This window comes from Ambystoma mexicanum, chromosome 11, assembly GCF_040938575.1.
Source record: "Ambystoma mexicanum isolate Mex_15411 chromosome 11, UKY_AmexF1_1, whole genome shotgun sequence".
Classification (NCBI taxonomy): domain Eukaryota; kingdom Metazoa; phylum Chordata; class Amphibia; order Caudata; family Ambystomatidae; genus Ambystoma; species Ambystoma mexicanum.
This window is the reverse complement of record NC_090934.1, coordinates 120,975,988-120,998,701: the sequence shown is the minus strand read 5'-3', so window position 1 is coordinate 120,998,701 and position 22,714 is coordinate 120,975,988.

The window sequence follows — 22,714 nt, the reverse complement described above, 5'->3', positions numbered from 1 at the left end:
TACTGCTTTCGACAATGATCACCCTTGCGAGCATGGCATGAACATCTCATCTGCCATGCCTTTTACCCACTCTGCACTGTACTGTTTGAGCCTGGGCATGTGCTTTGGCAATGTCTTACATAAATTCATCAGAGGAGTAACGTCTCCCATTGTGACAAGTCTCAATTGACTGTCAATACTTACCAGTGTTTACAAAAATACTTTTATGAAAACAACATATATAAGCGCGCTCCAACAATCGCCACTCAAAACCTTTATTTTTCAATAATCTCAGTCTACCTCTGAGTCGGTACCGACAGTTTCTCTTAGATAGACACTATGGGCCTCATTACGAGTGTGTCGGTCCGGTAACAACAGTGCCGGTAAACCTACCAGTACTGTTCTTACCGTACCGGCACACAACAGGTTTTGCTTGCCGGAGAAGCTGCGCCCGACAGGGCGGACCCTGCGGGACACAGCAGCCATGGTAAGCAAGCCGGAATGGAAGCACGTTAATGGTGCCGGTGCTTCTGTGGTCCCCATTCCGGTTGGGTCCTATAGGACTCAATGGGAATGGGGATTAACAATTTACCATTGCCTGACTTCCCTTAATGCCGGGGTCATAATCCCCTGGTGTTTCCGGTCAGCCAGGCGCTGGTAAATATTGAAAGTCTGGCGGCGGCAATATGCCGGTAGCACCACCAGGGTTACCGCCGGATGACTCCTCGTCCTTTTCTCAATTTTCCTTACACAATTGTCGCTCTTCAACACCTTAATATACCACAAATACACAAACAAACAGACTAGTCGACTCTTCACATTAATGCTCAGTGATCACTCTTTTATCTCCGCCCCTAATAATACCCTGATCACAGGATTTAAATTGTTATCTTATATGGACCTGTCCAATAGGTAGTCTATATTACTTTAGCTGAAGTGTATAACAATTTCTTCTGAACCCCCTTGGGTTAGGACTCCCAGGCTTTCCCTCTCGTTACACACAAAAAAATCACTAGTTACTTATCCCGTTACTTTTTACACTACCCATTACTTTCCCTGTTACTTTCTAAACTACTTGTTACTTTCCCCATTACTTTCTAAACTACCACAATCCCATCCCCTCAGTTTGCCATTCCCCTTAGTCTACTCACCATTTGTTCGTTCAGCTCAATGCCTTCGGTATCAGGAGGGATTTCGTCAAAGAAGGACCCGTCCCGCTGTCTCGAGTTTCTTGCAAGAATTGTATATCAGCCACTCTCCACAGGAAACCTTGCAATGTTCTGGCTGGATGGTGGAGGGTGCCCGATAGGCCGAAGTACTACAGTCTACTGGTCGATGGGTCTCACTTCCGAACCATCCGACATGCTACCAAGTCAACCCTCATGGTCCTTTTAATTAAGGTAACACATCGTACGATGGACAGGATGCAGACTAACTCTTACACCAATAAGAAGACTGACTGAGGAAGTTGGCAAAATGTATGTTTTATTCTCAATTATCTAAAACAAGGAGTACAACGGACATCAATGGATGTCGTACACCATGGTCTCAAAGCATTTAATAAAAAACAGTACTTTTATAGCAAAAACACGTCATCCATGACATCATACTATGTGGCAAGCTAAGAAAAAATATGCGAGATTGTGATAGGACTAAGAGGAGTATCTAAGTATATTTTCTATAAGGAATAGGCTTGTGATTGGGTCTCTATAGTCAGATGGCCAACTTATGCCCTCCCTTAGTGCAAGTCATCTTCAACAGTTATTAGAAACACAATACATCTTTGGCTCTCAAACTATAAGGCCCTTCATTCTATGCCCTCTACAATTGGTTGGCACGCTTGTACTCTTCTGGACCATTTGATTCTCTAGCAGCACGTAAACTGGAACCCCAGGTGCTGGTGGCTGGACTTGACCGTACCCCCCCACCCAATTAGCCAAACATCTCTCATCGTTCATGCCTTCTGCCATTCAGATTGTCTTTGAACTTGGCCTTGTAGTTGCTTTTCTTCTCTGGGAATATAAGGGAGTGCGAGCATGTTCTTATCAATGTTCAGGTCTACATGCCCACTTCTATTTCCATCCTGTATTCAGGTACCAAGAGGCTGTGAATCGGCCCATTTTATAGCATTTAAGTGTCTCAAATAAAGAAACTTGGCACTAATGGTGTTCTCTTGTTGCAACTTAACAAGGGATGCCTCTGCATCTCACATTCACTGTTCTTCAAGGACTCATAACCAGTTTTGGCTGCCTTAGCCTTTGACACCAGGCCAAGCAGTCTTGCTTTGGTCCATCTTCAAGCCTTACCTTATTTCTTTGCTGCGACAAACACAGAGCTATCAATCCTCCTTTCTTCATGGGTTGAGCTTACTAAAATGTGACATTGAATGCCCAGATTCTACAAACATATATATATATTGGCGGCACCACCTGCAGTCTATTCACTATGTATAGCCAGCCTTCACGATTACTTAGTCTACTTGCATTATGGCATCTTTACAGTTATAAAACGGCTTGCATTTTCTACATTGCTTCTCACACGTTCAATCTTCATTCCACACATGAAAGTCTTCTCAATTCTTTACTTCACCATCAAATTCTATAAGGTCTATGCCTTCTCTTCTTTGGTCTCCTTCTCAGTGCGTCATGCACATTTCTTGTGACGTCACCAGCCTCTCCTTTTCACATCTTCACACTTCTTCGGGGTCCCCCCTCAGGAGACCGTCATCTCTTCAGGGATACACCACATAGGGTTTTCTCAAAGGCTTTTTGTGTAATGGCACCGTCACTGGCATTGCACATGTCTCAATTTCCGGTTTCCAACATATAGGCAGAATAAGGGCGGGACTTCCTGCAGAGGTATTCAGCTGCTCCTCTACATAGTAGTCTGCAAAATACACAGGACAGGTGGAACTCTAGACAGAAGGTAACACACCCAGAATAGCACAAGTATTGAAAACAACTGTAGAAACCGCGGGGGTCCTACCCGGACGGTATGATTTGGCAACAGTACTCTAGCAAGCGGAAATCCTCCTTGGCGTCGGAAGCTAGTTCAGGTACAATGAAACTGTTCCACTTAGTTTATACATACACTCAACTAAAACCAAATCCTATATTCCAAATCTGTAAAAGATTCCAAGAAACAGGCATGTCAAAACAGTATGTGGGAAAACAAGTCTTATTCCAGTGCGGGCTCGTCAATAGGGGTGCACCATGCTGTGCCCCATCTATTTTTGTGACTGACTGGGTGCCAAAGGTATTCAGGTGGTTTCACAAAAAATGAAAATGTTGCATTTTGAAAAAAAAGAAACGGCTCACTCTATAATGCAGATAAACGTCCTCAATCTGAGTCGGCCCGTCCGGTACAAATGTGCCAGTATTCATGGATACCGGCACATTACTGGACCGGCTGACTCTGGGCTTGCTGGTGGGGCTGTCGGGGTACCATACCCTACCGACAAAAAATGCCCTCATTACAGGCACTGACATTGCCAGTGCCGGTAATGATGGCAAATCCCCTCATGGAGTCCTATGGCATTCCATGAATGGAGATTTACACCGTCACTCTGGCACCTGTAATCCGGCAGTAACGACGCTGGATTGGCTGCTGGAAACGGCATCTACATTTGCCGGAATCATGACGGCTCTACTGCCAGGATACCGGCAAACTCAGAATGAGACCACAGTCATTACATTCACAAAGAATATAACATTTTTTAGATTCTTTGCAAATGCAAAGACTGGCAATGTTCCCAATGCCATACACAGCACTGTACATGGAGGGGGGCTGGCAAGATAGACACCCATGCACTGATTCATGGACAGCTTGTGAAAAGCATTACGAAGACCGGCACTGACGTCAACGTCTTGATCTCCTTCTTACGAAGACCGGCACTGACGTCACAGGCTTGATCTCCTTTTTATGAAGACCGCCGCTGATGTCACAGGCTTGATCTCCTTCTTACAAAGACCGACACTGATGTCACAGGCTTGATCTCCTTCTTACGAAGACAGGCACTGACGTCACATGCTTGATCTCATTCGATGGCCACTCGTAAATCCAGCGCATGGAAGTGATGCAGCAGGTCAGGGGTGTGGGCCTTTTCTTCACCACTCCCCTCACTCCTCCCTCTTCCTGCCTGTCTCCAGTCAGAGGCGGGGTCACCATGCTGGACATGACCTTGGCCTGATTCCACAACAGGAAAGGGAGAGCGATGAGGGGGGTGGTGAAGGGAAGGCCCTAACCCCTGACCTGCTGCATGCAGAATGTGCTGCTCATGGAAGCTCACGAGACAGGCGGGTGAAGATGCCACCATCTATCGCGTGAGGTCCAGATAAGTGTAATTTATTTATTTATTTAAATTCTTGTTACACGCCACATGCCCCTGGGCCTCAGGGCGCACAGAAAATGTAAACAAGACAAACAAAACATAAAAAGACTGAAGCAGAGGAAGTATGGAGAAGTCGTAGGATTACTCTATGTCAAAAAGGTGAGTCTTTATAGCTCTTTTGAAAAGAGGGTAGTTTTGAACCTGACGTATTGCAGGTGGAAGTACATTCCATAGGAGAGGACCCTGGAAATCGAGAGGGGTACCTCCAAATTTAGCGATTTTAAATCTGGGGGAAGCAAGTACTGTAGCAGTAGAGGAACAAAGGGTCCTGCCGGTTGTCTTGACTTTGATGCATTCTGACAGATATGAGGGACTGCTCAAGGACAAACACTTGTGTGTCATTGTTAACACTTTGGCCCTCATTACAACACTGATGCTAAACCATGGCGCTATTAGCACCATGGTTGGTGCCGGTGTTGTAACAGGTCCGCCATGGTTCAATGGGTAATTACCACCCCATTCCGAGATTGGCGGGGCAGTAATTCCCCATTGAACCATGGCCCTTCCCCATTCCCATTTTCGCCCCATAGGGCTCTATGGGAATGGGGAAGGCGCTAAGTACGGTACCGCAAATTGCGGTACCGTACTTAGCACCAAGGTCCCTTTGCGGGTCCCTACTTTAACGGCTGGCCTAGACTTAGCGCCAGGGTCGTAATGAGGCCTATGTGCTATTCGGTGTTTTCCCGGAAGCCAATGTAGCTTCTTTCTGTACGTGGAGATGTGATTGTGGCGCGATTGGTTAAAGATGGTGCGCACAGCATTATTCTGACCCACATGCAAAGATTGTATGTTGGCAGCGGTGGTGCCGGACAGTAGGCTGTTACAGTAATCTAATCTAGAATTTTATCAATGCGGTGGACAGAAGTGCACAGTTTTCAGTTGTTATGAATGGGTGAATATAGTGTATTCGCTTATTAATCGGTCCACAGCTAGATCGAATGCTGGAGACGTGGGGCTTCATGGATAGTTCATCATCTTGAACAACGCCTAATGTTTTTACTTTCCTTTGGACCATGATGACATTGTCCGGGAGAGTGAAGTTGGCATAGTCTGTGCCTAGCTTGTTTCAGGTGTTCTTAGAGGATACTATCATAAGCTCTTTTTGATTGTTATTTAATACAAAACAAGTATGTATATTTCTGTATGTTTGTGTGAATGTGCGATGTATGTGAAGGAATATGCCTAGTGTGTGTATCAGTGTCTGTATAAGTGCGTGAATGTGTGTGGGAACGTTAATCAAACACACATGATGTGTGAAGTCGGAGTGAAAAATGTTCTGATTTCACACAAAAAACGGATTTAATTTCTCCGTGAAGTGAATAGTGGAAGCGCTCCACCTTCACAAAGAAATGATTTCATATATCTGTGAAGTGGGTGGTACAAGTGCTCCAACATAAACATGATTTAATTTCTCTGTGAAGTCGGAGTGCAAACAAGCACTCTGACTTCACAAAGACATTATTTCATTTCTCTGTAAAGGCGAAGTGCAAGTACTCCAACTTCACAAAGAAATTATTTCTCTGTCAAGTTGGGAGTACAAGCGCTCCAACATCAAAAATACATTATTTAATGTCTTTGTCAAGTTGGGAGTACAAGCGCCCAACTTCATAAAGAAATGAATGTCTCTGTGAAGGCGGAGTGCAAGCGCTCTGACTTCACAAAGAAATTATTTCATTTCTTTTTGAAGCCAGAGTGCAAGCATTCCAACTTCAGAAAAAAATTACATTATTTCTTTCTGAAATTGGAGCACAAAAAGTAAAGCTTCAGTTGTGGTGCCCGGTGCCTCGGCCACACTGTGCTCGTCCTGGTTCCTATCTGATTGGTGAAGCTGATGCGTAGTAGCCGGCTGCCACAGCTGAGTGAAGGCCTTCCTCTGGCATGATGGATAAGGCCCGCAGCAGATAAGAAAACAAATTATGGAAGTGTGTGTGTGTGTGTGTGTGCGTGCTGCTTGTTGTATGTATGTGCGTCTGTATGGGTGCATGCAAGGGTGTGTTATGTATTACGTCATGTGTGAGTAAGTGTATGATGCATGGGTGCATGTGAAAAACCTGACGGTGTCTCCCTGGCTAGTCCCCGGGATCTGTCATCTAGATGGTCAGGACAAGCCTATCGCTATTTCTGGGGGTAGACCAGTGAGGGAGGATCACCTGGATGGGGGGTCCCTGTGGAGTGGGAGTGGGACACTGACGGGCGAGACACGGTATCCCCCTTCTTTTGACACCTTTTCACCATCCTACCATGTAAAATATTCCAAAACACTGCCCCCCGCCCATTTTTCCACACAAACACTTTCATACAACACAAAAGATAATGGACTAACACTAGAGCCATTTACCTGACATGTCCCAATACCAGAGTCAGGAAAAGTCAGGCAATTGAACAGAATCACACACACCTGACAGCCCTTTCCCTTCCCCACAGGGATAAAAGATGGAGCCAAGAGCACAGCAGGAGCAAAGCAGAGAGCACAATTTAAGAGCTAACTCTGCATGGCAGTTCAGGATGAGCAGAAAGACGACACGGACCGAGAGGGTGACAAGGAGAGAGTCGACCTTGACCTTTCCAACCAAGGCCCGTGAAACCTCTGCAGAGGGAATGATAAGTCTGCCAACAATAGCCAGCGTGTATTTCACCAGATGTCATCGGTACACAAGGCCCTCCTCCGCTGATTGCCAAACCGGTGAGAGATGCTTGTCTCTGTGGTACCAACCTTGACTCCGAGGTGAAAGAAAGCCAAGCAGTTCACCACAACCGGGGGTGTTGATAAGAAACCGAACTGTGTTGAATGAAATGTAGCCAAAAGCTAAGTTGAAAGTTAAAAAGCAAAAGAATACTATTAACAAAGGAGGGAGAAACCAGATACAGAGGATTCTGGCACCACGTGGGTGCTCACGCAGGAAACTCTAGGAGATTACCCAACGGTAAAGACTGCCATAACCAGAAAGCCTTGTGGAGAGGCGAATAATGGTCAAAGTAGTCATACAGGGGTCTTATAAAATCCTCTGTACCGTCGAAAGTCTTTGACAGACAGAGAATTGTGAAAGCTAAGGGAACTGTATCCTGCATAATGGAAATTAGTACATGAACTATGTTTTGTGAAGATTGGCAAGAGTGAACCCGGCAGAGGGATGCTGATGAAAAGGGGTGAAGTCCCAAAGTCCAGTGAGGAATTGTTGGTAAAGGTTGGCAAAAGTGAGCCCAGCAGAGGGAAGCCGACAATCCAGAATAGTGTGTGGAAAGAAGTGTATATAGTGAATAATCTGTTACAAAAGTTGGCGAGAGTGAACCCGGCAGAGGGAAGCCAACAACCAAGGGAAAAGACTGAACGTCTGTTTAAAAAGACATTGGGCCTCATTAAAAGTTTGGCAGTCCAGGAACTACGGTACCGGTAAGCTTGCCAGTACGTAGTTCACGGACCGGCAAACTATGAGTTATGCTCTGGGTGCCTTTCTGCCCGCCAGGGCGGACCTGACGGGCAGAAAGGAACCCGCGAGCACTGCATGTCGGATGCACCGGCACCGTTTATAATCGTGCCGGTGTATCCGACCTCCCCATTCCCATTCAGCCCTATGGGGCCGAATAGGAATGGGGAGCATCTTTTTTCTGGCGCCCGCAAATGGGCAAATACCAGGTCCGGGGGGGGGGGCGGAATGCACCAGTAATTGCCCATTCGTGGGCACCAGAACTTTTTGGGAAGTTTGGCGGCAGCCTGCCTGTTTACCGGCAAGGCTACCGCCAAACGTATAAAGAGGCCTATTAAGATTTGTGAAAGCAAGAAGCAATGCACGACAAGGGGAAGGGAAGCATCCCCCTTGTCATCTGGGGTCCGGGCCCGGTCAAGGGAGATCCAGGGGTGGAAAGTTATCATCCCAAAGTCACTCATAAAGGAACTGTCTTGTTAATTTGTTGAATATGACTTCTGAGGGGTCTGCGTCCAGAAGAGTGTTTGTAGAACAGAACTTTGTGTTTGTTTGTTGAGAGCATCAGGCCTCGGAGGCAAGAGACTTTTCATTACAAAGAGACTTAACCAGAGAAGAACCTGATCGCTGATACGGAACTGTTAGCTCGTGCTGGGCAGGCTCGAGTGTGTGCGGTGCTCCAAAATCCACCCTTGTCCTGTGCTCAAAACGTTGGGAAGGGAGACCTTGAGGCAATCACATCCTGACTTATTATTTGTGAACACCTATAGCACACTCTTTCTGTAATTAGTTGCAAGGAATTGGCAATAGTATTTTTTTAGTATAGGCTTTTACTTTGACAAGAAGCCACAAGGACTGCCTTATTTTTCATTTGAGGGTTGATGCTTGCTCCCATCTTAGATTTAGGTTTAGGTTAGGCGTTCTTTTTCCACCCTACATTTACAGTTTAATAAACACCCTTAAACTGTGATCACTTATGTCTATCTTTAGTGTTGTCACCATGAGTTCCTTAAATGGGTCAGTGTACGTTTGAATGAGCATGTGAATTGTGTGTATATGGGTGTGCATATGTGTTTGTGTCGGCACAGAGTAGCTGATTTTGACAGATGAAGGGCGTGGTGTGCTGCAGTGTTTTTTAATGGGGATACATCTGTGCTAAAGCAAGCAAATTAAGTGGCTAGACCGGCATTTTGGTTGAGCTTGTCTAGCCATTTGGTACTGTGGCATGACAATTTTTAATGGGCATTTATAATTGGGCAAGCATGATAAGTGTTATTACCTGGATAGACTGGCATTTCGGTTCAGTCAGTCTAGACATTTCATACTGTGACATGGCATTATTTCAGAGCATCTATGGTAAATCAAGCATGATGTGTTAATATTTGAACTGCCATTTTGGGGCAGCTAGTTTCGACACATGTTCATATTGTGCATGGTATTTTTCATGGCAAAGCCAACAGGAGTATGTCTTTATGTGGATGCAAAGCCATGTATTGGCAGAGCCAGCCTGGACATGTTTTCTTGTAGTATTGTTACTGCCATTATGCACAAGGCAAACATGAGTATGTTTTTAAATGGGAATACTGGCGTTTATTGGTGCAGCCATTATGGATATGTATGGGCACAGTGAGCATGAAAATGTTTTTATACTGGCATATATTATAGGTAAAGGCATCGTGAAAATGCCTTGGGAAGTGCTCCTGTGCACTGTTGTGTCTACTGGATTTTTTTAATGGAATTCCAAAACCAATAGCACACTGCTTGGCTTTTTACCCATTTTTGACAGAACATTGGAAGTTTAATGCAACATTTTAACACAGTAATAAAAAAAATCTCTGGGGTTTTGGGAAGCAGGGAAAGCTCATCCAAACTCCCTTTGGTTTGTTTGGGATCCCCTGCTACGCTCGGCCATTCGATCATATTTGTGAGAAATGTTCATGCCTCTCCAATTAAAAAATTCACCAGCCGCCACTGTCCAAATCACAATTAAAGAGGCGCTTCAATACAGGGAGAGGTCGTAACCAACTAGACCAGAAGTTGACAGGAAAACAGAACGAAGGAGACTAGGTAAGGGGGGCAAGTCTAGGGAGCTACAATAACATCATGGACAGGAGTGGGGAACAGAACAAATTGAAAGAAAAAGGGGGCGCAGGAAAACAAATGCTAGAGTTTCACTACTCACGGTCATCAAACGGTGTTCCCCAGCCGGGCTGCTTCTTACAGGCCCTGTCACTTACGGAGCTTGAGTTCCCATGGTGCTTCTTCTAGGAAACCTAGGATGATCCTGCAGTTGCCAAGAGATATGTCAGTTGCAGTGTACGTATTCGATCGAACCGTATGCAGCTCTTGGCACTCCAACTTCCTGGAGTAAAGAACTAAGATGCAGCAGGTCAGAAAATTTGGCAGACAAAGGCAGACCATTCACAGGATTTAAATACAATCACCAAGTGAAGGCTGCATTGATTTTATCTATTGTGTATTAATAAGGCGCCTATACAGCAAAAGGTGTTTCAAGGTGCAACAAGGAAAAAGGGGTTACAGGGCTGAGAATACAAAAACGGTCCTATTAGGCCCTGTGTCATTCGGATCGTGCAAGTGCAGTAACAAGAAGTGCGGGGGAGAGTGGAGGGAGGAAGTGCCGGTCAGGGCGTAGGGCACATGGGTTATACGGGTGTCAAGGGGAGGCCAGGTGGACAGAGCAAGGGGAATGCAGAGAGTGCAGGGGAAAGAAGACCCACGTGCTAAGTGTGAGCGACGGGGCTGGAAGGGGTGAAGGCCCAGCCAGGCTAGTACAGGGGGAGGGAGCCCAGAAGGGCAAGTGCAGGTTGGAGTGGGGGGGGTCAGAGGACACCAAGTGCAGGGGTAGACTGGTTGATGAGGGCCTGGTGCCCTGTAAGAATCTGGAGGAACCAGTCAGCCAGTCAAAATGTGGCACAGGGGGAGATTAGGCATAAACAGAGGACTAGAGAGCGAGCAAAAGGGAGTTCAATTTAAGCAACAAAACGTTCCCAACCTCGCTCTTCTTCAATATAGTGATATACCCCACACAACAAATAGCAGCATAAGCTGTTCTCAGGATCATACGAAAATAGAGAATGCAATAGTGTTGAAGCCCAAAATACGGAAATTTAAGACCCCAATATGAAAGGTGAAGGGGTATTGAGGTGTTGGGGTGTCTCCACCACATATATATGTGGTGAAAAGGTAATTTCGGCTTCAACATTATTGTTTTGCAGTATTCACATAGATCCTCAGTTCTCCATCATATGCTCCTTACCTTAGTGTTTTACAGCTGCCTGACTTTATTCTTTGTAGCAGAATTCATACATTCAGGATAAGTCCAAAGTTCTGCAATATCCAGTTTCTGAAGCGTGCACCTAAATTGGTTCACCAAGTGCGGAGCCCATCCCCCTCTCTATAGTTATCAAACGGATAGTCTGGAGGCAGACCCAATTAAAGAACACCCTCACTATCCAACTCACTGATATCCAGAAAGGTTGCGGTGCTCTTTAGTAACTCCAGAATCCTCCTTTTTAAAGCTTTTCTGTTACTACTAATTTCGGAACCGGACAGTCCAATGGAAGAAGGACGACAATCTTTTTGCAATTTAACCAAGGCGTTTCCACGTGGAATTCTATAATTTTAACAGAGATGTGGTTTATGCTAAAATAAAAAAAAGGTCAGAAACAAGGGCACCCCTTTACCCCTTTTAACTGAGAAATAATCTCCGGCTTCTACGTGAAGCCACCAACTGATTGTCACTGATTTTCCCATAATGCACTTGCCATAACGGTTCTATGTCATTTAATCGACAGTTATTTTTCAATGAGTTTTTTAATGAAAAATGTTCAACGAAATAGCTATTTCTATTTTGATATTGTTTATTTTATTTTTGTGGGTTCCCCCCAAGCCCGGCATTCCCTATGGTTTTCTCTGTATTCCTGACCCCTTTCGTCCCCTTATATGCACTTTTCCACCCACCTATATTTTTGGATTCCTTTTTTTGTCGAACATTTTTCAGAAAAATATTCATCAAAAAAAGATTGTCGGTTAAAGGACGTTGTACCGCCATAACTCTGTCAAACTCTGTCTTTCGATCTCTAAAGACTACATGAAGCCACCACTTTTTCAATATTTCTGATCAGCCAGTAAAATCTCAACCCCTGATCCTTTGTACTAGCTCCACCTCCTAAATCCACGCCGGAGTTTGCTTATAACTTTATTCTCCTCCATTGAAGGCCCTGGTTGCAATAAAACAACTCTTCCATACATCTTTCCTACAACATCTAATAAGGATATGGCTCAGTAACTAGCAGGGATATCTCTGGGACCTTTCAAATACAAGGGAACATTTTCAATCAAAGACATTGGGCCTCATTATGACAGTGGCGGCGACGGTATGAACGGTGCCAGTAAGGCACCGGCACCGTTCATACCGGGCTGCCACATTACGAGTTCTGCTCGCAGGTCCCTCACAGCCCGCCAGGTCTGACCTGGCGGGCTCTGCGGCACCCGCAAGCAGAACTCGTGATTGCACCGGCACAGGTCTGACCTGGCTGGCTGTGCGGCACCCGCAAGCAGAACTCGTGATTGCACCGGCACCATTATGAACGGTGACGGCGCAACCATGCTCACCACCACCATTCTGCCCTATCGAGCAGAATGGGGATCAGGAACACGGCATTGAGAGCCTCCCGCGAATGGGAAATTACCAGCCCACTCATCTCGTAATGGGCCGGTTATTGCCCAATCGCGGGAGGCGGTGCCGGTAGCGAGCATCGCTGTAGCCGTGCCTGCCATACAGGCACTGCTACCGCCATGCTCGTAATGAGGCCCCATGTCTGGGCATGGTGCCTTATTCCATGTCTAGGGACTAACTGCAGCCACAACTTTGCCCAAAGATCCAACCAGTGGAGGCATGAGTCTATGCCCAATGACCTTAACAATCCTCTGGTATAACTTTAAAATCAACTCTGTCTTAAACATGTGGGGGCAGATTCTCAAACATTTTTGACCATGTAGGGATATGTGCGGGGCCATCTCACTACTTTTGCCAGAAAGCAGGGACTCCAAATCCACAAAAGGCACCATATGCACACATTCAGATGCTCCTTTGCACCCATTTACTCATTTACACAAATCGGGGGTTGTGAGGTGGGGTGTTCTGTGTATTTTAAAGAGCATTCAGGGTTCATAAATAGTATGCACTTTAAAACAGAAAATAAACACATGCCCTTACGCCTGCTAGGAACAGGTAAAGTGGGGTGTTTTTAAATTAAGTTTTACTGTTCCTATACTTTTATTTTAAAAAGAAACCGTTCCGGAATTGTTTCGTTTTCAAATAAAAGTGTGGGAAGCTGCACTGCACTGAACGTTCCCTTAAACAGCAGGCATATTTGTTTGGAGGTTTGTATTGTGCATGGGCCGGGGTGTGGCAATGGAGTTTTGTGAGGGGCGGGGCAAGACAGAAGGGAACATAGTTCCACTTCTTCTTTACATGCACTTCGACCACTGATTGCATAGCAGTTTTTTTTTCGGGCCACTATCATGCATTGTTTTCAAGTGTGACTGCAGTGGTTTATACCTCTGCTGTCCCACTTGCATTTCTATCCCTGTAAAAGGGTTAGAAATGTTTGCCTTGTCTTGAATCTCATAGGGTCAGGCCCTGAGATGCACTCGAGCCAGACATGCACATCCCCGACACTTATGTATGCAAGGGGCCTGGGTAAGGTGACCTGGCATTTCGGCAAGGGGCGCAAATGAAAAGAGCATCTCCTATGCACATTTTGCATTTGCAGTCGTTTTTGAGGGTCTGCCCCATAGGCCCTTTAAAGAGTTAAATCAGTCAGCCTTGCCTCTATTGTGAATATTTCTGCCATTCTCTGATTTACTGCTGGTGTTTACAGTTTTCCAGAAAATGCTGTAGTTTTTCCCGATGCAAACCCTCCCATTCTTCTCCACAAAGTTCCTTTTTTTTATTCTAACTTAATCCTGAAAGTAATAAATCAAATCCCCACTGGAATAAAGAACTGCTCCAAGGCCACACTCAAAGTACAGACCCTAGCCATGCTGCAGGTAAGGACCTCAGCAAGCCCCTCTTAAAGTAAGGACCCGAAGTCAAGGAGAAGGTAACGACCCCATAGCTACACTGAATGGGACAACCCAAAGCCAACCTGAAATACATGGACCAAAGTCTAAACTGAAGGGAACACTCCAAAGCCGAACTGAAAGACACATCCTAAAGACACACAGAATGTAATGACCCACCGCGCACCACTCTGAAGTGAACAGCTGAATGACCCACCGCACACTGAACCTAATAACCCAGCACCACTCTGCAGTGAACAGCTGAATGACCCACCGCACACTGAACCTAATAACCCAGCACCACATTGAAGTGAACAGCTGAATGACCCACCACACACCGAACCTAATAACCCAGCACCACTGTGAAGTGAATAGCTGAATGACCCACAGAACTGCACTGAAGTGAACAGCTGAATGACCCACCGCACACTGAACCTCATAACCCAGCAGCACTCTGAAGTGAACAGCTGAATGACCCACCGCACACTGAACCTAATAACCCAGCACCACTGTGAAGTGAACAGCTGAATGACCCACCGCACACTGAACCTCATAACCCAGAACTGCACTGAAGTGAACAGCTGAATGACCCACCGCACACTGAACCTCATAACCCAGCAGCACTCTGAAGTGAACAGCTGAATGACCCACAGCACACTGAACCTCATAACCCAGCACCACTCTGAAGTGAACAGCTGAATGACGCACAGCACACTGAACCTCATAACCCAGCAGCACTCTGAAGTGAACAGCTGAATGACGCACCGCACACTGAACCTCATAACCCAGCAGCACTCTGAAGTTAACAGCTGAACGACCCACCGCACACTGAACGTAATAACCCAGCACCACTCTGAAGTGAACAGCTGAACGACCCACCGCACACTGAACCTAATAACCCAGCACCACTCTGAAGTGAACAGCTGAACGGCCCACCGCACACTGAACCTAATAACCCAGCACCACTCTGAAGTGAACAGGTGAATGACCCACACTGAACCTCATAACCCAGCACCGCACTGAAGTGAACAGCTGAATGACCCACTGCACACTGAACCTAATAACTCAGCACCACTGTGAAGTGAACAGCTGAATGACCCACCGCACACTGAACCTCATAACCCAGAACCGCACTGAAGTGAACAGCTGAATGACCCACGGCACACTGAACCTCATAACCCAGCAGCACTCTGAAGTGAACAGCCTAATGACCCAACGCACACTGAACCTAATAACCCAGCACCACTCTGAAGTGAACAGCTGAATGACCCACCGCACACTGAACCTCATAACCCAGTACCACTCTGAAGTGAACAGCTGAATGACCCACCGCACACTGAACCTAATAACCCAGCACCACTCTGAAGTGAACAGCTGAATGACCCACCGCACACTGAACCTCATAACCCAGCACCACTCTGAAGTGAGCAGCTGAATGACCCACCGCACACTGAACCTAATAACCCAGCACCACTCTGAAGTGAGCAGCTGAATGACCCACCGCACACTGAACCTAATAACCCATCCCGACTCTGAAGTGAACAGCTGAATGGCCCACCGCACACTGAACCTAATTACGCAGCACCACACTGAAGTGAACAGCTGAATGGCCCACCACACACTGAACCTAATAACCCAGCACCACTCTGAAGTGAACAGCTGAATGACCCACCACACATGATCCTAATAACCCAGAACCACTCTGAAGTGAACAGCTGAATGACCCACAGCACACTGAACCTCATAACACAGCACCACTCTGAAGTGAACAGCTGAATGGCCCACCGCACACTGAACCTAATAACGCAGCACCACACTGAAGTGAACAGCTGAATGGCCCACCACACACTGAACCTAATAACCCAGCACCACTCTGAAGTGATCAGCTGAATGACCCACCACACATGAACCTAATAACCCAGAACCACTCTGAAGTGAACAGCTGAATGACCCACCGCACACTGAACCTAATAACCCAGCACCACACTGAAGTGAACAGCTGAATGACCCACCGCACACTGAACCTAATAACCCAGTACCACTGTGAAGTGAACAGCTGAATGACTCACCACACACTGAACCTAATAACCCAGCACCACTCTGAAGTGAACAGCTGAATGACCCACCGCACACTGAACCTCATATCCCAGCACCACTCTGAAGTGAACAGCTGAATGACCCACCGCACACTGAACCTAATAACCCAGCACCACTCTGAAGTGAACAGCTGAATGACCCACCGCACACTGAACCTAATAACCCAGCACCACTCTGAATTGAACAGCTGAATGACCCACCGCACACTGAACCTAATAACCCAGAACCACTCTGAAGTGAACAGCTGAATTACCCACAGCACACTGAACCTCATAACCCAGCACCACTCTGAAGTGAACAGCTGAATGACCCACCGCACACTGAACCTAATAACCCAGCACTGCACTGAAGTGAACAGCTGAATGACCCACCGCACACTGAACCTAATAACCCAGCACCACTGTGAAGTGAACATCTGAATGACCCACGGCACACTGAACCTCATAACCCAGCAGCACTCTGAAGTGAACAGCTGAATGACCCACCGAAGTGAACAGCTGAATGACCCACCGCATACTGAACCTCATAACCCAGCACCACTCTGAAGTGAACAGCTGAATGACCCACTGCTCACTGAACCGAATGACCCACTGCATACTGAACCTCGTAAACCAGCACCACTCTGAAGTGAACAGCTGAATGACCCACCACACACTGAACCTAATAACCCAGACCACTCTGAAGTGAACAGCTGAATAACCCACCACACACTGAACTTCATAACCCAGAACCGCACTGAAGTGAACAGCTGAATGACCCACCGCACACTGAACCTAATAACCCAGCACCACTCTGAAGTGAACAGCTGAATGACCCCCCGCACACTGAACCTCATATTCCAGTACCACTCTGAATTGAACAGCTGAATGACCCACCGCACACTGAACCTAATAACCCAGAACCACTCTGAAGTGAACAGCTGAATGACCCACAGCACACTGAACCTCATAACCCAGCACCACTCTGAAGTGAACAGCTGAATGACCCACGGCACACTGATCCTCATAACCCAGCAGCACTCTGAAGTGAACAGCTGAATGACCCACCGAAGTGAACAGCTGAATGACCCACCGCATACTGAACCTCATAACCCAGCACCACTCTGAAGTGAACAGCTGAATGACCCACCCCTCACTGAACCGAATGACACACTGCATACTGAACCTCGTAACCCAGCACCACTCTGAAGTGAACAGCTGAATGACCCACCACACACTGAACCTAATAACCCAGACCACTCTGAAGTGAACAGCTGAATAACCCACCACACACTGAACTTCATAACCCAGAACCGCACTGAAGTGAACAGCTGAATGACCCACCGCACACTGAACCTAATAACCCAGCACCACTCTGAAGTGAACAGCTGAATGACCCCCCGCACACTGAACCTCATATTCCAATACCACTCTGAAGTGAACAGCTGAATGACCCACCGCATACTGAACCTAATAACCCAGCACCACTCTGAAGTGAACAGCTGAATGACCCACCGCACACTGAACCTAATAACCCAGCACCACTCTGAAGTGAACAGCTGAATGACCCACCGCACACTGAACCTAATAACGCAGCACCACACTGAAGTGAACAGCTGAATGACCCACCGCACACTGAACCTAATAACCCAGCACCACTCTGAAGTGAACAGCTGAATGACCCACCGCACACTGAACCTAATAACCCAGCACCACTCTGAAGTGAACAGCTGAATGACCCACCGCACACTGAACCTCATATTCCAGTACCACTCTGAAGTGAACAGCTGAATGACCCACCGCACACTGAACCTAATAACCCAGCACCACTCTGAAGTGAACAGCTGAATGACCCACCGGACACTGAACCTAATAACCCAGCACCACTCTGAAGTGAACAGCTGAATCATCCACCGCACACTGAACCTAATAACCCAGCACCACTCTGAAGTGAACAGCTGAATGGCCCACCGCACACTGAACCTAATAACGCAGCACCACACTGAAGTGAACAGCTGAATGGCCCACCACACACTGAACCTAATAACCCAGCACCACTCTGAAGTGATCAGCTGAATGACCCACCACACATGAACCTAATAACCCAGAACCACTCTGAAGTGAACAGCTGAATGACCCACCGCACACTGAACCTAATAACCCAGCACCCCACTGAAGTGAACAGCTGAATGACCCACCGCACACTGAACCTAATAGCCAAGTACCACTGTGAAGTGAACAGCTGAATGACCCACCACACACTGAACCTCATAACCCAGAACCGCAGTGAAGTGAACAGCTGAATGACCCACCGAAGTGAACAGCTGAATTACCCACCTCATACTGAACCTCATAACCCAGCACCACTCTGAAGTGAACAGCTGAATGACCCACCGCACACTGAACCGAATGACCCACCGCATACTGAACCTCATAACCCAGCACCACTCTGCAGTGAACAGCTGAATGGCCCACTGCACACTGAACCTAATAACCCAGACCACTCTGAAGTGAACAGCTGAATAACCCACCGCACACTGAACTTCATAACCCAGAACCGCACTGAAGTGAACAGCTGAATGACCCACAGCACACTGAACCTCATAACCCAGCACCACTCTGAAGTGAACAGCTGAATGACCCACCGCACACTGAACCTAATAACCCAGCACCGCACTGAAGTGAACAGCTGAATGACCCACCGCACACTGAACCTAATAACCCAGCACCACTCTGAAGTGAACAGCTGAATGACCCCCCGCACACTGAACCTCATATTCCAGTAGCACTCTGAATTGAACAGCTGAATGACCCACCGCACACTGAACCTAATAACCCAGAACCACTCTGAAGTGAACAGCTGAATGACCCACAGCACACTGAACCTCATAACCCAGCACCACTCTGAAGTGAACAGCTGAATGACCCACGGCACACTGAACGTCATAACCCAGCAGCACTCTGAAGTGAACAGCTGAATGACCCACCGAATTGAACAGCTGAATGACCCACCGCATACTGAACCTCATAACCCAGCTCCACTCTGAAGTGAACAGCTGAATGACCCACCGCTCACTGAACCGAATGACACACTGCATACTGAACCTCGTAACCCAGCACCACTCTGAAGTGAACAGCTGAATGACCCACCACACACTGAACCTAATAACCCAGACCACTCTGAAGTGAACAGCTGAATAACCCACCACACACTGAACTTCATAACCCAGAACCGCACTGAAGTGAACAGCTGAATGACCCACCGCACACTGAACCTAATAACCCAGCACCACTCTGAAGTGAACAGCTGAATGACCCCCCGCACACTGAACCTAATAACCCAGCACCACTCTGAAGTGAACAGCTGAATGACCCACCGCACACTGAACCTAATAACGCAGCACCACATTGAAGTGAACAGCTGAATGACCCACCGCACACTGAACCTAATAACCCAGCACCACTCTGAAGTGAACAGCTGAATGACCAACCGCACACTGAACCTAATAACCCAGCACCACTCTGAAGTGAACAGCTGAATGACCCCCCGCACACTGAACCTCATATTCCAGTACCACTCTGAAGTGAACAGCTGAATGACCCACCGCACACTGAACCTAATAACCCAGCACCACTCTGAAGTGAACAGCTGAATGACCCACCGCACACTGAACCTAATAACCCAGCACCACTCTGAAGTGAACAGCTGAATGACCCACCGCAAACTGAACCTAATAACCCAGCACCACTCTGAAGTGAACAGCTGAATGACCCACCGAAGTGAACAGCTGAATTACCCACCTCATACTGAACCTCATAACCCAGCACCACTCTGAAGTGAACAGCTGAATGACCCGCCGCACACTGAACCGAATGACCCACCGCATACTGAACCTCATAACCCAGCACCACTCTGCAGTGAACAGCTGAATGGCCCACTGCACACTGAACCTAATAACCCAGACCACTCTGAAGTGAACAGCTGAATAACCCACCGCACACTGAACTTCATAACCCAGAACCGCACTGAAGTGAACAGCTGAATGACCCACCGCACACTGAACCTAATAACCCAGCACCACTCTGAAGTGAACAGCTGAATGACCCCCCGCACACTGAACCTCATATTCCAGTACCACTCTGAAGTGAACAGCTGAATGACCCACCGCACACTGAACCTAATAACCCAGCACCACTCTGAAGTGAACAGCTGAATGACCCACCGCACACTGAACCTAATAACCCAGCACCACTCTGAAGTGAACAGCTGAATCATCCACCGCACACTGAACCTAATAACCCAGCACCACTCTGAAATGAACAGTTGAATGGCCCACCGCACACTGAACCTAATAACGCAGCACCACACTGAAGTGAACAGCTGAATGGCCCACCACACACTGAACCTAATAACCCAGCACCACTCTGAAGTGATCAGCTGAATGACCCACCACACATGAACCTAATAACCCAGCACCGCACTGAAGTGAACAGCTGAATGACCCACCGCACACTGAACCTAATAACCCAGCACCACTGTGAAGTGAACAGCTGAATGACCCACCACACACTGAACCTAATAACCCAGCAGCACTCTGAAGTGAACAGCTGAATGAGCCACCGAAGTGAACAGCTGAATGACCCACCGCACACTGAACCTAATAACCCAGCACCACTCTGAAGTGAACAGCTGAATGACCCACCGCACACTGAACCTAATAACGCAGCACCACACTGAGGTGAACAGCTGAATGACCCACCGCACACTGAACCTAATAACCCAGCACCGCACTGAAGTGAACAGCTGAATGACCCACGGCACACTGAACCTCATAACCCAGCAGCACTCTGAAGTGAACAGCTGAATGACCCACCGAAGTGAACAGCTGAATGACCCACCGCACACTGAACCTAATAACCCAGCACCACTCTGAAGTGAACAGCTGAATGACCAACCGCACACTGAACCTAATAACGCAGCACCACACTGAAGTGAACAGCTGAATGACCCACCGCACACTGAACCTAATAACCCAGCACCACTCTGAAGTGAACAGCTGAATGACCCACCGCACACTGAACCTAATAACCCAGCACCACTCTGAAGTGAACAGCTGAATGACCCCCGCACACTGAACCTCATATTCCAGTACCACTCTGAAGTGAACAGCTGAATGACCCACCGCACACTGAACCTAATAACCCAGCACCACTCTGAAGTGAACAGCTGAATGACCCACCGCACACTGAACCTAATAACCCAGCACCACTCTGAAGTGAACAGCTGAATCATCCACCGCACACTGAACCTAATAACCCAGCACCACTCTGAAGTGAACAGCTGAATGGCCCACCGCACACTGAACCTAATAACGCAGCACCACACTGAAGTGAACAGCTGAATGGCCCACCACACACTGAACCTAATAACCCAGCACCACTCTGAAGTGATCAGCTGAATGACCCACCACACATGAACCTAATAACCCAGAACCACTCTGAAATGAACAGCTGAATGACCCACAGCACACTGAACCTCATAACCCAGCACCACTCTGAAGTGAACAGCTGAATGACCCACCGCACACTGAACCTAATAACCCAGCACCACACTGAAGTGAACAGCTGAATGACCCACCACACACTGAACCTCATAACCCAGAACCGCACTGAAGTGAACAGCTGAATGACCCACGGCACACTGAACCTCATAACCCAGCAGCACTCTGAAGTGAACAGCTGAATGACCCACCGAAGTGAACAGCTGAATTACTCACCTCATACTGAACCTCATAACCCAGCACCACTCTGAAGTGAACAGCTGAATGACCCACCGCACACTGAACCGAATGACCCACCGCATACTGAACCTCATAACCCAGCACCACTCTGCAGTGAACAGCTGAATGGCCCACTGCACACTGAACCTAATAACCCAGACCACTCTGAAGTGAACAGCTGAATGACCCACCGCACACTGAACCTAATAACCCAGCACCACTCTGAAGTGAACAGCTGAATGACCCACCGCACACTGAACCTAATAACCCAGCACCACTCTGAAGTGAACAGCTGAATGACCCACCGCACACTGAACCTCATATCCCAGCACCACTCTAAAGTGAACAGCTGAATGACCCACCGCACACTGAACCTAATAACCCAGCACCACTCTGAAGTGAACAGCTGAATGACCCACCGCACACTGAACCTAATAACCCAGCACCACTCTGAATTGAACAGCTGAATGACCCACCGCACACTGAACCTAATAACCCAGAACCACTCTGAAGTGAACAGCTGAATGACCCACAGCACACTGAACCTCGTTACCCAGCACCACTCTGAAGTGAACAGCTGAATGACCCACCGCACACTGAACCTAATAACCCAGCACCGCACTGAAGTGAACAGCTGAATGACCCACTGCACACTGAACCTAATAACCCAGCACCACTGTGAAGTGAACAGCTGAATGACCCACGGCACACTGAACCTCATAACCCAGCAGCACTCTGAAGTGAACAGCTGAATGACCCACCGAAGTGAACAGCTGAATGACCCACCGCATACTGAACCTCATAACCCAGCACCACTCTGAAGTGAACAGCTAATGACCCACCGCTCACTGAACCAAATGACCCACTGCATACTGAACCTCGTAACCCAGCACCACTCTGAAGTGAACAGCTGAATGACCCACCACACACTGAACCTAATAACCCAGACCACTCTGAAGTGAACAGCTGAATAACCCACCA